At 50.9% G+C, this 14,121-nt stretch overlaps 1 protein-coding gene across 1 annotated transcript in view; it reads left to right on the top strand.

Moving 5' to 3' along the window:
* The first annotated feature begins 2,824 nt into the window (after positions 1-2,824).
* The window catches only part of SBK1 (SH3 domain binding kinase 1), a 46,129-nt gene continuing 34,832 nt past the window's right edge, over positions 2,825-14,121 (top strand). Inside the window, exon 1 of the mRNA XM_084758571.1 lies at positions 2,825-3,638. The gene's annotated coding sequence lies outside the window, so the exon portion shown is untranslated. The remainder of the gene's footprint in view (positions 3,639-14,121) is intronic.

Genomic DNA, 14,121 nt, shown 5'->3' with positions numbered 1-14,121 from the left:
AGATTGTCAGCCTGTGTATCCATCCGTGTCACTGCCCACAAAGCGGTCTGTGTTTATAGCTCTTGGGGCTCAGACCAGCTTCCCTGTGCCCCAGAAGGTAGGACCAGGGCTGACCCTGAGTGGGGAGTAGAAGGAGCTACACTCCCATCAGGTCCCCCAACTCCAAGGTCAAGGGCTGCAGGGGTGACAACAGCCCCAAAACTGGTGCCCTATCTGATCCATAGGTCTAACTCAAAGATTAGAATGGCTATCATCCATCCTGGAGGATGACAAGTGCCTGAGATAGAGGGCTTGGCCTTTCCATGACGTTTGGGGCAGTTTGGAGTGCCATAGTGACCCCAGTCCTCTGTCCCCAGACTGGAGGCAGAAGGCAGCAATGTGTAGGAGAAGAAACGTGAAGGTTGAGGCTCTTGTGCCTGAGTCGTAAGGTCACACCCTGCCCCTAACCCAAGATCCAGGCTCAGTCACCCAAACAGGAGACAGACAGAGCTTCACAGCCACTAAGAATTAAAACCTATCGATTTTCCCCATTAGCTAAAGAACGCCATCAGAGTGCATTAAAACCAGGCAAAGCACAGCTTCGTGAATTATTAACATCTACAAATGACAACCCCATGGGGCTTGGGGGGAGGGGGAAAGGGACATCCAGAGGCCAGAGCCAATCTGACCCCTCTGACTGCTACCTCAGGAACCGTAGCATGGGCTCGCTCTCTTCTTCCACCCTGTCTCTTGTCCCGTCCCATTCCACATACTCCTTTTGGGGGGATACCCTGTGGAGTCTGCATAGCCAGAGACCTCAGGTTGACCCTTGAACAGGAAAGGGAAGCCCTGTGTGTCACAACCTTAAGGGAGATGCTACTCCTTGCTGAACACACTCCGCTCTGCTATGCAGTGCAGGGACTGGACCATCTGGCCTCTAGATATGCCTGCCGGTCTGTGGTTCTAGTCAGGGGCAGAAATCGAAAAACACACAGTGGATCCGCAGCAGAGCCTGTGTAAGGCCCCAGATCATCTTCCTGGCTCAATCTCGAGCAAGCAGAAAGAAGCACCTGCTTTGGGCAGGCCAATTCAGAGAAGATGCTCCGACCAGAAGAGGAGATGAAAGCAGGCAGTCAGAGCAGACAAGCTGGAAAGAGACCCTGTCCCCTTCGGCAGTTTGAGGGAACCCTACACAATAGAATCCTGAGCTCAAGGTCAGCCTGGGCGACACAGTGAGGTGTCAGATGGAAAAAGAGAGAAGAGAAGGGGAAGAGAAAAGGGAAGGGTTGATATGAGGAAGAGTCAACCCTTCAGGCTACTCAACAAGAAAAGCCCTCCCTTTGGGGTGTGCCATTTAGAAAGAGACACAGGTTGGCAGACCTGGATTCCCAGCCCCCAGCATGCTCTTGTGTACTGTACTGCTCAGGAGCCAGCGCCCTTTTTTTTTTTTTTCTTGGCCAAGGAGGTCCAGACCTGTTCCTCCAGCTAGTGAAGCTCAGATCAGAGGGCCCCTCGAGGCTTCTAACTCTCCCACCTCCAAGCTCCCCAGGTCCTCAGCCTCAAGCCATGCGCCTGTTTCATCTTCCCCACCCATCCTCCATCTTCATCACCCTATGTTGAGCAGCAGAGTGGCTCAGAACAAACACTTCCTACACCTCTGACAATGTTTATCTCTTCCTGTTTTGTAAGGCTCTGTACAGCCCCGTCACACTGTCTGGTCTGCAAGCTTTGCCCCAACTCTTGAGCCCCCAGGAAAGCTCTCCTCCATCTAAACAAAAAACAAAAAACAAAACAAACAAAACAAAACAAAACAAAAAAAACAGCTTAAAGACCTTTCCTGACTCTCTTCTCCTCCCAGGTGCTAGCTGGTTCCTATGTTTGGCATGGAAGGTTCTCTCCCTAGAGTCTGGATCTTAGGGCCTTCAGGTTGCTGCCCTGATGTCACCTTGTTGAGAGTTCTTTCTCAAACAACCTTTCCAACATCAGCCCTTCACACACACACACACACACACACACACACCCTTTTCACAACCTGAATTTCTTGATCTTTTATTTCCTCTGTTCCCAGGACCACTGGGAATGGTTGCATGTGCTGTCAAATTTTGCACGGGGGGGGGGGGGGGTGCGGGCAGGGCTGAAACCCAGCCTACCTCCCCGCTGCAGGCAGGTGCTCTGCGGTTACCTGGAGGGAGCACCCTTTCTAATTCACTGGCCCTGTATAGAGGAGCCACAAGCCCCTCAGCCTCCCGGGGAGTACAAGCCCACCAAAGGAGGAGGAGCTTCTGCCTCTCCTGACTGAGCATTCCGCCCGCCCAGTGACTGATAGACACACAGAGATGGTTAGGAAACAGGCAAACAAGGTCCACTGTGGTACACCCAAGCTGAGTGGACTGTTAAACAAGGTCGCCCTCATCTCTGGCTCCTATTCAAAGTGGCCATGCAATTAGACCCAGAGACGGCAGCAGCGGCGGCAGTGACGATTTCTGGGAATGTTAAGGGACTTGGCTAGTTGAGGTGTGAACTGGAGAGCTCCCGAGGATGCTCCCTGAAGCTCAGAGCTCTGAGTCACACCCGGATCCTCCCTACCTGTGCATGGAGGGTCCAGGTGGCACAGGAAATCTGACCAAGCCCCGGGGACTGCGCAGCACAGGCTCACAGGCAGAAGGTATTACTAAGTGTCTACCGGCGGCGGCGCGGTGCTCCAGCCTCCCAGCAGAGGCGTGGTCCTTGCCTCCCTCATAGTGGCCAGCTGTAGCCTCGCAGCTCTGGCAGAGAAGGAGTTAACTTCCAGGCTTCTCAGCGTGAATGTGGAGCTATTAATACCCACAGCCCAGCCATCTAGAGCTACCACAAGGCTGAGCCCAGAGCTGAGCAGAGGGAGCCGGGAGCAGGGTTAGCCTCCAGTCTGGCTAAGGGGCACCTGACTTCAAGGGTCAGAACTTTTCCTGGCGACAGTGTAGACACTGTGCCAGCCTCACCTGACCCATCCTCCCCTCCCCTCACCTCAGGCTTCAAGTGTCAGTCAGTAGGCTCTCCTACAGGCCACTGGACCACTAACTCCAGCAGAGGAGAAGAAACTTTGTCAGCCACCGCCACCTCTGTGCCTGCTGGTCAACTAGGAGGAACAGACTGCTGGACAGAGAGACAGAGACCAAATCAGCTGTGGGCCTGTGCTCATAGCCCTGCCTCTGGCAGGCATCAGCAGAGTGGACAACTGAGGTACGGAGGGCTCCTCCAGAGGCAGCAATAGGACCTCTGTCCCTTACCAGCCACCTCTTGAGCCCAGGCAGCTGGTAGCTGCTGTCCAAAGTGTGGATCCTGTGGCTGGAACCCCTGTGCCCCAGGACAGGAGCCCCAAGAGAGCCACAGGCTCTTCCATCCACCGAGGAGACGGGTAACCTGAGAGAGAAGGCACAGGTGGCAGGTAGGCAGGGACGGGGTCCTGAGGCCGGCAGGCTGCTGACCCTGGAGCACGCTGGCTCAGAGAACCGCGTCCTGGCTGTGGATGATGCTGTGGAGGCCACCAACAGTCACCCGTGCCCTGTCCTGCGGCTGCCTCCTGCCTGGCCCCTGGGCTGTGGAGCTGATGATGTACCTGCTTTCTGCTTGGTCTGCTTCCACAGAGAGGAGGAGGAATTGGAAGAAGTTCCACTGCAGAGGTCAGTCCTGGGGTGGGCAGTGGGCTGGCAGGACCACTGTGCAGCCCTCTACCAGGGGCTTAGGTGCCTGCTAATGATGCTGCTTATGGGACCTGTCTGCCCAGCTGGACCACATTCCTGCTGCGCTCACTAGCTGTCACCACAACCGTCTCCCCGTGCCTCCCATCCTGGCCCTAGACTGACTTGCTGTCCCTTCACTCCCATTGTGGCCTACTTACAGACCTCCATGGTTCCCCCGTTTCTACAACAGAAAGGCAGCACTTGCCATTCAAGACCTGTGTGACTGAAGTTACTGCCCCATATCACTCTGCTCCCCTGTATTACCAGGAATATCCTGGCTCCCCTCCACCTAGGCCCAACTGAAGTGCCTCTTCTTCCTGGAAGGCCTTCCAGAAGCCACCAGCCCACCCCAATCCAAGAGCCCCCCCTGTCCTTCTAGCGTCGCATTGCCATTTAACAGGTGCTCAGTCTTTGTTGGATTAATAAGCGAAAATGTGTATGTGCGCAGGCGCGCATCTGTGAGCCCTCATATGTGTGTAAAAGAGGGAAGGAGGGAGGGAGGGAGAAGATGAAGGTTTCTGCGGTTGGGATTGTGTGTTTGTGGGGGAGCGAGTGTGCTTGTGTACACAGGTTCGCGGGAGCCACGTGAGTTCGGTGTGCCTTTGTGATGAGAGGAGCTATGCGTGGTGCCAGGTGGGGTTCACACCCTAGAATCTGGCTGATATGCCTTTCCCAGCTTTCCTCACCCTGACCCTCAGGGAAGCCCTGGCTCCGGCTAAGTGCATCCCCCAAGCTGTGACCCGGGCTGTGGTTGAGCATGGACAAGCTGACAGGGTCAGTTCTGCTCCAGCCCAGCCCACCTGAGTGAGTGCCACTGTGAGAGAAGCAGACACGGGGACTAAGCTAGGGTCTCTTCTATGCTCATTAAAGAACAGGATGAGAGAAATGGCGGGCTCCTGCATCCTGGACCAGGTGCCCTTCGTGACTATGTTGGACCCCTACATCTGTGGTTTCCCTGCTGGGGGCCTCTGTGTTCTCATCTGTGAAATGGGAGGATGCTTCCTGACCTGGCTGCCAGCTGACCATGCGAGACAATGACTGGGCACCTGCAGAGTGCCAGGCTTCACCTGGGGCCTGGAATCCTGGCTCAGGTCTGGTCTGCTAGCAGATAGTTGGGCACAGACTAAGGGAACACTAGTGGGAGTGGGTACACAGCGCCCATGGAGTTGGGATGCAAGATGCACCACCTCTGCTTGCAGGCACCATAGCATACACTCTACCAAGTCTACCTAGATGTAAAGATGTTTCGTGGGGAATCCGGGAGGCCCAAGAGACAGTATCGGTGGCCTGTGGAATGGCAAGGGTGACAGTTTGGAAACATAACTGGATAGGGATGGGGTGAGGATGGCAAAGACAGTACTGTCAGATCACAGAGACCTGGACGTCTGAGCTGAGCACTTGGTCTGTGGGCACCCAGAGCAGCCTCGGGAGGGCTGAAGGCCAAACAGGCAGGTGAGGAGACGCAGTGAAGAGTCTAGATGAGGGACTGCTCTTCCCTCCACAGAGGCTCACAGCCCCAGTGCAGCCATTCTTTTCACTGTGGAGGCCTGGAGTGTTTGGGGAGGGACTGAGAGAACAAATGACGTGACATGGGGAGACAGGAGCCCACATTGTCTCCTCCTGGTCTTTTGGTTGTTTTTTGTTTTGTTTTTCTTGTTTGTTGTTGTTTTGTTTGTTTGTTTGTTTGAGACAAGGTTTCTCCGTGTTAGCCTTGGCTGTCCTGGACTTGCTTTGTAGCCCAGGCTGGCCTTGAACTCATAGCGATCCTCCTGCCTCTGCCTCCCGAGTGCTGCGATTAAAGGCGTACACCACCATGCCCAGCTGTTTGTTTTCTTTTTTTTAAGACAGGGTTTCTCTATATAGCTCTGCCTGTCCTTTGTAGACTTTGTCTACAAACTCACTTTGTAGACCAGGCTGGCCTCGAACTCATAGAGACCCTCCTGCCTCTGCCTCCACAAATGCTGAGATTAATGACGTGCGCCACCACTGCCCAGCTTCTCCCCCTGTTCTTTAATGGGCACAAATGGCATCATTTTCTGTGACTGTCTTTCTGTCTCTCTTCTCTGTGTTTCTGTGTCTCTTTGTGTCCCTGTATCTCTCTGTCTCTGTGTCTGTATCTCTGTCTCTCTCTGTCTCACTCTCTCTGTCTCTGTGTCTCTGTCTCTATCTCTCTTTGTCTGCTTGCCTGTCTGTCTGTCTGTCTCTCTCTCTGTCTCTCTCTGTGTGTCTGTCTGTGTGTCTGTCTGTCTGTGTGTCTGTGTGTCTGTGTGTCTGTCTGTCTGTCTGTCTGTCTGTCTGTCTCTCTCTCTCTCTCTCTCAGTGGGGATGGAACCCAGAGCCTAGCACACTTAGGTTAATGTGCAAGGTTAATTTCAGGTTAGTTTTCAGCCCTGAGCTGACTGTCAACAGCACACACTGCAAGCCCTGCCTTGACGTCCCCTGTCTTCAAGTCTTGGAGCACTGCATGTGTGCTAATCAATCCCTGCCGGTGAGTGACTCAGGAAGCCCAGAACGAGGCTCTAGCATCAGGGCCAGGATCGTTTGCCCTCTCTTCCTCATCTTTCCTCCACCTGCAGCTTTGGGAGTGCCTGGTGTCCTTGTCTCCCGCTCTGGGACGTAATGGCCTATGCTGCTAGGAGCTGCTATACTTCCTAGCTGACAGATTCTGGCTCTTTAAGGCCTAGGGAGGGGACACTGCCAGGCTGGGCAGAGATGGTGACCACAGGTGCCAGGTGGTGAGGCTAAAAATACTGAGTGATGTGGACAGCCAGGCTGCAGGAGCCAGGCAGAGCTGGCTGGGAGGGCAGCGGGACTGGGTGAGGTCACCTTGGACTTAGAGAGTGTGCGGAGCACCAAAATCCCTCCCCACCTCTCCCAGCCTTTCTCCCGTGCCAGGGTCTCTCTAGAACACCCAACCGCCATCTTTAAAAGCCATAGGCCAGTCTGATTCTTCCATGGTCCTTTTCCGTGTAACCCTGAGGTCTCTTTGGGTCTCTTCTCAGACAAATTAGGGGCAGAGGCTGTAAGGGGTATAGGCAACCTGCTCACTCATTTGTAGCCTGGAGCCTGCTGGGGCTGGGATGCTGAAGTCAGTCACAGAGACAACAGGGATACAGATACACACACCGCCCTGATGAGGCTCCCTGCCTTGTGGCCACAAATGGCGGCTGCATGAACATGCATCTCCGTGCGCTATAATGAGAAAGTGAGCATCATGCCCCTGGACTCCGCTGTGGGTTGATGCACACTGTGCCACATGTCAGTGACAGTGACACCAACCACCTGCTCGTGCCGTTGAGATGTGTTAATTAGGGTGAGGCAGCTGCTGTGCCCGTGAGCCTGGAACGCACAACTGCTCCATATTCTTTACAGTTGATAGCCATATAACAGAGTCTAGTGAATGGGGCTCTGCCCGAGCAGCCTTTCTCTGACCCTGGATCCTTCCATCTTGGGACAGGCATCACCCAGAACCTCAGAATCCACTGCTAGAATCTACATCCCACCGGTAGACAAAGAAGAGAGAGTGGAGGAGTCAGGTGTGGTTCATGCCTGCAAGCCCAGCATTCAGGAGTCTGAGGCAGGATTGCGGGCGCTATGTTCTTCCTCAACAAACAAACAAACAAACAAACAACAACAACCCAGACGCAGGTGGAGCTCTGTGAGTTCGAGGCCAGCCTGGTCTACAGAGTGAGTTCCAGGACAGCCAAGGCTACACAGAGAAACCTTGTCTCAAAACACCAAAAAAGAAAAGAAAGAAAGAAAACCATTAAATTTAAAACATCACCCAAAGTTTTTGTTTGTTTGTTTTTTGGTTTTTCCAAGACAGGGGTTCTCTGTGTAACCTTGGCTGTCCGGGACTTGCTTTGTAGACCAGGCTAGCCTTGAACTCACAGAGAGCCACTTGTCTCTGCCTCCCCGGGTGCTGGGATTACAGGAGTGTGCCACCGAGCCCGGCTCACCCAAGGTTTTTGTGAGACACAGCAGAAGACAACCTCTTTAACTAACTTGCCTCTACATGCATTGGCTATAACAGCTAACTGCAAGGGGTGCTGGGAAAGGCAGTCCAGTACAACAACCACCTCACTGGGGCATTATGAAAGTGGAATAGTTTGATGTATGAAGACAAACCATCTTATAATAGATGTCAATATGCTCATTCATTCCCTCAGCAAAGTGGGATGGCATCTAGGATGGTGAGAGCTAGGAGCCAAATAAAAAACACCAGCTCTGCAGACCTGGGCTTAGGGCTAACGTGGCACAGACAACACATTAAGTAAAATACATTAACATGATCATCAGGTTCAAACCCACTGGGGAGGAAATGAACAGCGACACGTGGGAGACACACTTTGTGCAAGGTCAACTGAGAAGCTGGCTTTCTGGACCTGGAAAAGGAAGGGGGTCTGGCCATCCACGCAGACAGAACAGAGGGGCAAAGGGCCAGAGGCCACTGGCAGGTCGTGAACACTCACTCTGGTAGGCCGGTGTGGGGAGGAGGTGGGACAGGGACATGGGTGTGACGGGAACAGGCCAGATCAATTAGACCCTGGTAGCCTGCTGCGGAGAGTGGCATTTGTACTAGGCGGGACAGGGAGGCTTTTGGAAGCTTTTAAGTGGGAGGAACGATGAAATCTGATTGACATTTTAAAAGATGCCTGGGGATGCTCTGGGCAAATCAATGGCTGCTAGGCCAGCACGAATACAGGACACCAGTGCTGAGATGGCGGAGGGAGGTGCAGAGGGGGTGACCTGTGGGCAGGCCAGGGTCAAGGGAAGAAGATGGCTGCTAGGACATTTTGAAGATGGTTCGTCCCAAGAATTCACACAGGAGTTCAATCCCCAAAGACTTATGTCAATAATATCAAAAGATAGACATTTGACTTAGTTGTGGCGTCACAGATGAGGTAGTGCTCTCCCTGGGTTAGGTCAGCAGGCTGGGGCCTCTCATAACTGAATCACAGTGGCCTGAAGTCACATGAGCCTATCCAGATGTTCGTGTACTTCCGCCATGATGTTCTCGTCAATACCTTCCAGGTCCCTTCAGGGCCTGTGAAATGCTATTTGAGCTTCCAAGGTGAAAACCTATGCACAGGCTCTTTCAAAGAATAATTTTATTTTACTTAGTATGTATATGTCTGTGTAAGTACATTCCATGCATGTATGGGTGCCCTTGGAGGCCAGCTGGAGTTACAGAATTATAGGCAGTTGTGCCATAGGACATGGGCTTTGGGAACTGAACCACCATCACCATGCATCTTTTTTTTAAAAAGAATTTATGGGAAGATAAAATGAAAAATAAATAAAATAAAATAAAAAATGAGAATTTCTGGCTCAGCCGGGCGTGGTGGCGCACACCTTTAAGACCAGCACTCGGGAGGCAGAGGCAGATGGATAGCTGTGAGTTCAAGGCCAGCCTGGTCTACGAAGGAAGTCCAGGACAGCCAAATCTACACAGAGAAACCCTGTCTCGAAAAACCAAAAAAAAAATACAAAAAAAAAAACAACCCCAAAAACAAACAAACAAAAAAAAAAAAAAATTCTGGCTCACCCAGTATAAGGTATAGCTGGGATTAATTTTATTTTATCTTTTCAATTGTTTATTTCTGGGGTGGGGTGAGGCACAAAGTACCATGTTGAGTGTGGAGGTCAGAGAGCAGTGTAGAGGTGTGAGTTCTCTTCTTCCAACATGTAAGTCCTGGGAATCAAACTCAGGTCATGAGGTTGGCGGCGAGGTCCTTTCCCCACTGAGCCATCCCACTGGCCTCTGGCACACTTTTCTTTTTCTTTTTTTCAAGGATAAGTTTATTTAGAACATTTCAAAGAAAGTAGTGGGCAATGCAGGACAGACTTGCCTGTTTATCTTTTAAAATTTTGCATCTTGCACGTACCCCGAGGGCCCAAGTGTAAATGACTTGGTCCCCAGATTGGGACGTGGTGGCGTAAAGAGGTAGGCCGGGCATGATGACGTCACATCTTTGTAGGACATGCTGTGTGGGGGCATTGGGACCCAGTGTTCTCTCTCTCTTTTCCCTCCGCCCATCACAGCTCACATCAGCTGGAAAGCACTTGCTGAAAAGAGAGACAAGGGCAGCAAGTGTGGGAACTGACTTAACAGACTAAGGAAGTGATCCCTGACACAGCCCCAAGCTGAGCGGACAGGCCCATGGAACTACAGTTAACTTTCCAGATCTCCAAAAGTTGCTGGCTGGTTAGAAGGGAGGAGGATGCTCGAAGCTCCAGTGGATACGTCAGGGCTGCTTAACAATACTCCAGCTAGGAGAGATGGCTCAGTGGTTAAGAGTACTGACTGCTCTTCCAGAGGACCCTGGTTCAAACCCCAGCACCCACATGGCAGCTCACAACTGTCTGTAGCTCCAAGATCTGACACTCTCACATAGACTTACATGCAGACAAACACCAATGCACATAAACTAAAGAAGAAGAAGGAGGAGGAGGAGGAGGAGGAGGAGGAGGAGAAGAGCTGGGTGGTAGTGGCACATGTTTTTAATCCCAGCACTTGGGAGGCAGAGGCAGGCAGATCACTGTGAGTTCGAGGCCAGCCTGGTCTACAAAGTGAGTCCAGAACAGCCAAGGCTACACAGAGAAACCCTGTCTCAAAAAAATGAAAAAGAAGAAGAAGAAGAAGAAGAAGAAGAAGAAGAAGGAGAAGGAGAAGGAGAAGGAGAAGGAGAAGGAGAAGGAGAAGAAGAATCCGGATAGGTGGATGTGATGAATCACACCTTTAATCCCAACACTTGGAAGCAAAGGCAGGCACATCTCTGTGAGTTTGGGGCCAGAACAGACTATAGAGAGAGTTCCAGGCCAGCCAGAGCTACACAGAGAGACTCTGCCTCAAACCAAACCAACTAACCACCAAGTAAACAAAAAAACAACAAAAATCTTCTGGCTGGGATGGGGAGGATAGCTCAGTAGTTAAGGCACCGGCTCCTCTTTCAGAGAACATGGGTTCAATTCCCAGCAGCCACATGGTGGCTCACAGGCATCTGTAACTCCGTTCGCAGGGGATGTGACCACCTCTTCTGGTCTCCAGACAGGCATGTCATGTGCAAACATACAAACGGACAGAACACCTCCAAATAAATAAATAAGTAAATAAAATGTAAAAAGAACCATCTAGATTGTAGACATTTACTCCCAAGAGATGATGAGGCAGAGGGTCCAGATGGGGGATCTGCAACCCTGGGAGACTGTGCAAAGATGAGAGGCCCCTCCTAATAACCCTGGCCTTCTTCCTCCACGTTGCTGCTGCTCACTGGGCTCCGGTCTGACCGTCCAGGACTCCAGGAGGCTCTCGTTCACCTCATCCTCTGTTAGTGAGGTGATTGTGAGTGTTGGTGAACACTCTGTTTGTTCTAGCTTCCTTCTCCCCACTTAGTTGCTATGGCTTTCAAATTGCATGGCCCGTCGTTGTTAAATCAGTCTTTTCTGGTTGTGGGGGGAGTCGAACCCTGGACCTTAGGGATGTTCAGTAAGTATGTGCTGTGCCGTGGAGTAACTCTGACCAGTTGAGGAAACAATATCTAAATATAGTGGCCCAACCCAAACTTTTTTTTTTGGGGGGGGGGTTGGTTTTGAGACAGGGTCTCTCTGTGTAGCCTTGGCTGTCCCAGACTCACTCTGTAGACCAGGCTGGCTTCGAACTCACAGTGATCCTCCTGCCTCTGCCTCCCAAGTGCTGAGATTAAAAGGTGAGCACCACCAGGCCAGGCTCAACCCAAACTTTTTATGCTAAACCTCTGTCACCCAGCATCCCTCTCCTGCAAGCACTGGGTTTCCCACCTGCTTGCAAATTTTATAAATTTTACTTTTTAAAAAATTGGTGCACAGTTTACTCACAGTGAATTCAAAGTTTGTAAGCAATGAGCTCTGACAAGCTTCCATCCAGGAGTAGGACATTTTGTTTTCCCAGAAAGTTTCTTTTGCCATGGAGTCAATATTTACACACACACACACACACACACACACACACACACACACACACATACACACACACACACACACACACACACACACACACACACACACACAGTGGGGTTGCTCCTGAGAAGGGTGCTCTGTGCACAGTGAGGTGCTCATGAGAAGGGTGCTCTGTGCACAGTGGGGTTGCTCATGAGAAGGCTGCTCTGTGCACAGTGAGTGAGACGAGGCTAAAACTTTGGGGAAGGCTAGTTGGGTTTCTGGCCCTAAATTTTATTTTTTTTATTTTTTATTTTTTATTTTTTTATTTTTGGTTTTTCAAGACAGGGTCTCTCTGTGTAGCCTTGGCTGTCCTGGACTCGCTTTGTAGACCAGGCTGGCCTTGAACTCACAGCGATCCGCCTGCCTCTGCCTCCCGAGTGCTGGGATTAAAGGCGTGCGCCACCACGCCCGGCCCTTTATTTTATTTTTTTATGCATGCACTGAGCCATCTCTCTGGCCTTGAATTTTTTTATTGTATTTTATTTCAAATTCTGGGTAGAAGAGAGAGAGAGAGAGAGAGAGAGAGAGAGAGAGAGAGAGAGAGAGAGAGAGAGATGTGTGTGTTTATGTGTGTGTTTGTGTGTGTGTGTGTGTGTGTGTGTGTGTGTGTGTGTGTAGTGTGCACATAAATTCTAGTGCTCAAGGAGGCCAGAGGTGCCAGATCCTTCTAGAGCTGGAATTACAGGAGCCATTGCTTGTGGGTGCTAGCAACCAAACTCAGGCCTCTGCAATAGTAGAGCATGCTCTTTGCTTCTGAGTCATTTCTGTAGCCTCATCTGTTTTTTTAAAAAGACTTTTTATTGCATATATTATTTATACAAAACAATGAGCTCCATTCTGCTAATTTCGCACATCATATCATGCACTTTGATTTTTTTCACATGCTCTACAACCCTCTCTCACCTCTCCTACTGATTCCCTTCTTCCTCCTAAGTAGATGCCCCTCTTTCACATCCTTAAAAAAAAAAAAGTAGGTTCAACATATGCGAGAGGACAGGTGACAGTCACCTCTCCGTGCCTGGTCAGTTTCTCTTAACATGATGATCTCCCGTGCCATTCTTTGTCCAGGAAACGACATCATCCATTCTTCTTTTTGTCTTGATAATAATAATACTCTATTGCATATAGAGACCATAGCTTTCTTTTCTTCCTTCCTTCCTTCCTTTCTTCCTTTTCCTTTTGGGTGCATTTGGTGCATTTGTGGTTATGTAGATGTGCTCATCTGTGCACGTACATATGGAGACTTGGGGCTGACATTGTCTGACTTCCTCTATACGTCTTCTTCATTTTAATTGTTGAGACAGAGTCTCTCACGGAACCTACGGCGGGGCCACTTCTGCTAGACTGGCTTGCCAGGAAGGGCTCCTGCCATGGTCTTTCTCTTCTCTGTCCCAGGTGCTGGGGTTACAGGCCTAGACTGCCACATCTGGCTTTTACATGGGTTTTAGATCTGAACTCAGGACCCCATGCTTACACAGCAAACATTTTACCCACCCGTCATTTTCTTAGCACTCCATGTTTCTTTGTCTAGTTTATTACTATTGTTGCTTGGTATACAAAGTAATGGATTTCACTGTGACACACACACACACATACACACACACACACACACACACACACACATATATATATATATTACCTTTTTTAAAATACAGTTTTACCTTTTGTCCATTACCCTGTTGATAAGCATCCAGGTTGGTTCCCTATCTTGGCTGTTGTGTGTAGTACAGTGATACACATGGCTACGCAGGTGTCTGTTTTCAGGCTTTAAGGGACCTCTACACTGATTTTTTCAGGGTGGCTGCTGGGTTCGTGGTAGCTTGGTATCAGGAGTCAGTGTAGTGACTCAGATCCCTGTGTTCTCCCAGTGAGGCAAGAGCCATACCTTGAGGAGAGACAAGAAACTGCTAAGAGTCCGGCCATGCCTTGCCATTGCAGCTTTGGGTGGATGGACACAAGGACACCACATCGAGCTGGCTTGAAGCGCTCTACGCTGTACATCTCGAAAGTGTAAACAAAGTCATCTGCTCTGGGGCACGGCCTAGGATAGGACATCTGAAGGCTCCCAGCATGTCACAATGTTCAGGAGGGCTTCAGAACCACAGAGTGGACAGAGACCAAGTTCCTGACAGGGAAAAACGACACACGGGCCCAACAAAGTGCCTTGGGGCCGGCACCGCTCAGTCACAGCCAGGGAAGGGGCTTTGGGTGGACCAGCCAGCCCGGACTTTGACTTGAATGTCCTGGGCGACGGGGAGTGCAGGATGTAAATGCGCTCTTCTCTCCTCCAACAGGATAGTGTGTTAGGGTGGGGATTGGGGCTGCTCCCACGCTGTCCTGCACTGTAGACTATTGGCCACTAGAGGGAGTGCTCTGCTCATATTTGCAGGGCTTGGCCCTGCAAGGCGCTGTTTGCTCAACCTTGGCTTCTTTTTCTTTTTCT

Source organism: Acomys minous (genome assembly GCF_964271855.1).
Source record: "Acomys minous genome assembly, chromosome: 2".
Taxonomy (NCBI): domain Eukaryota; kingdom Metazoa; phylum Chordata; class Mammalia; order Rodentia; family Muridae; genus Acomys; species Acomys minous.
The sequence above is the reverse complement of the archived record's forward strand: the minus strand, read 5'-3'. Positions and strand labels throughout refer to the sequence as shown.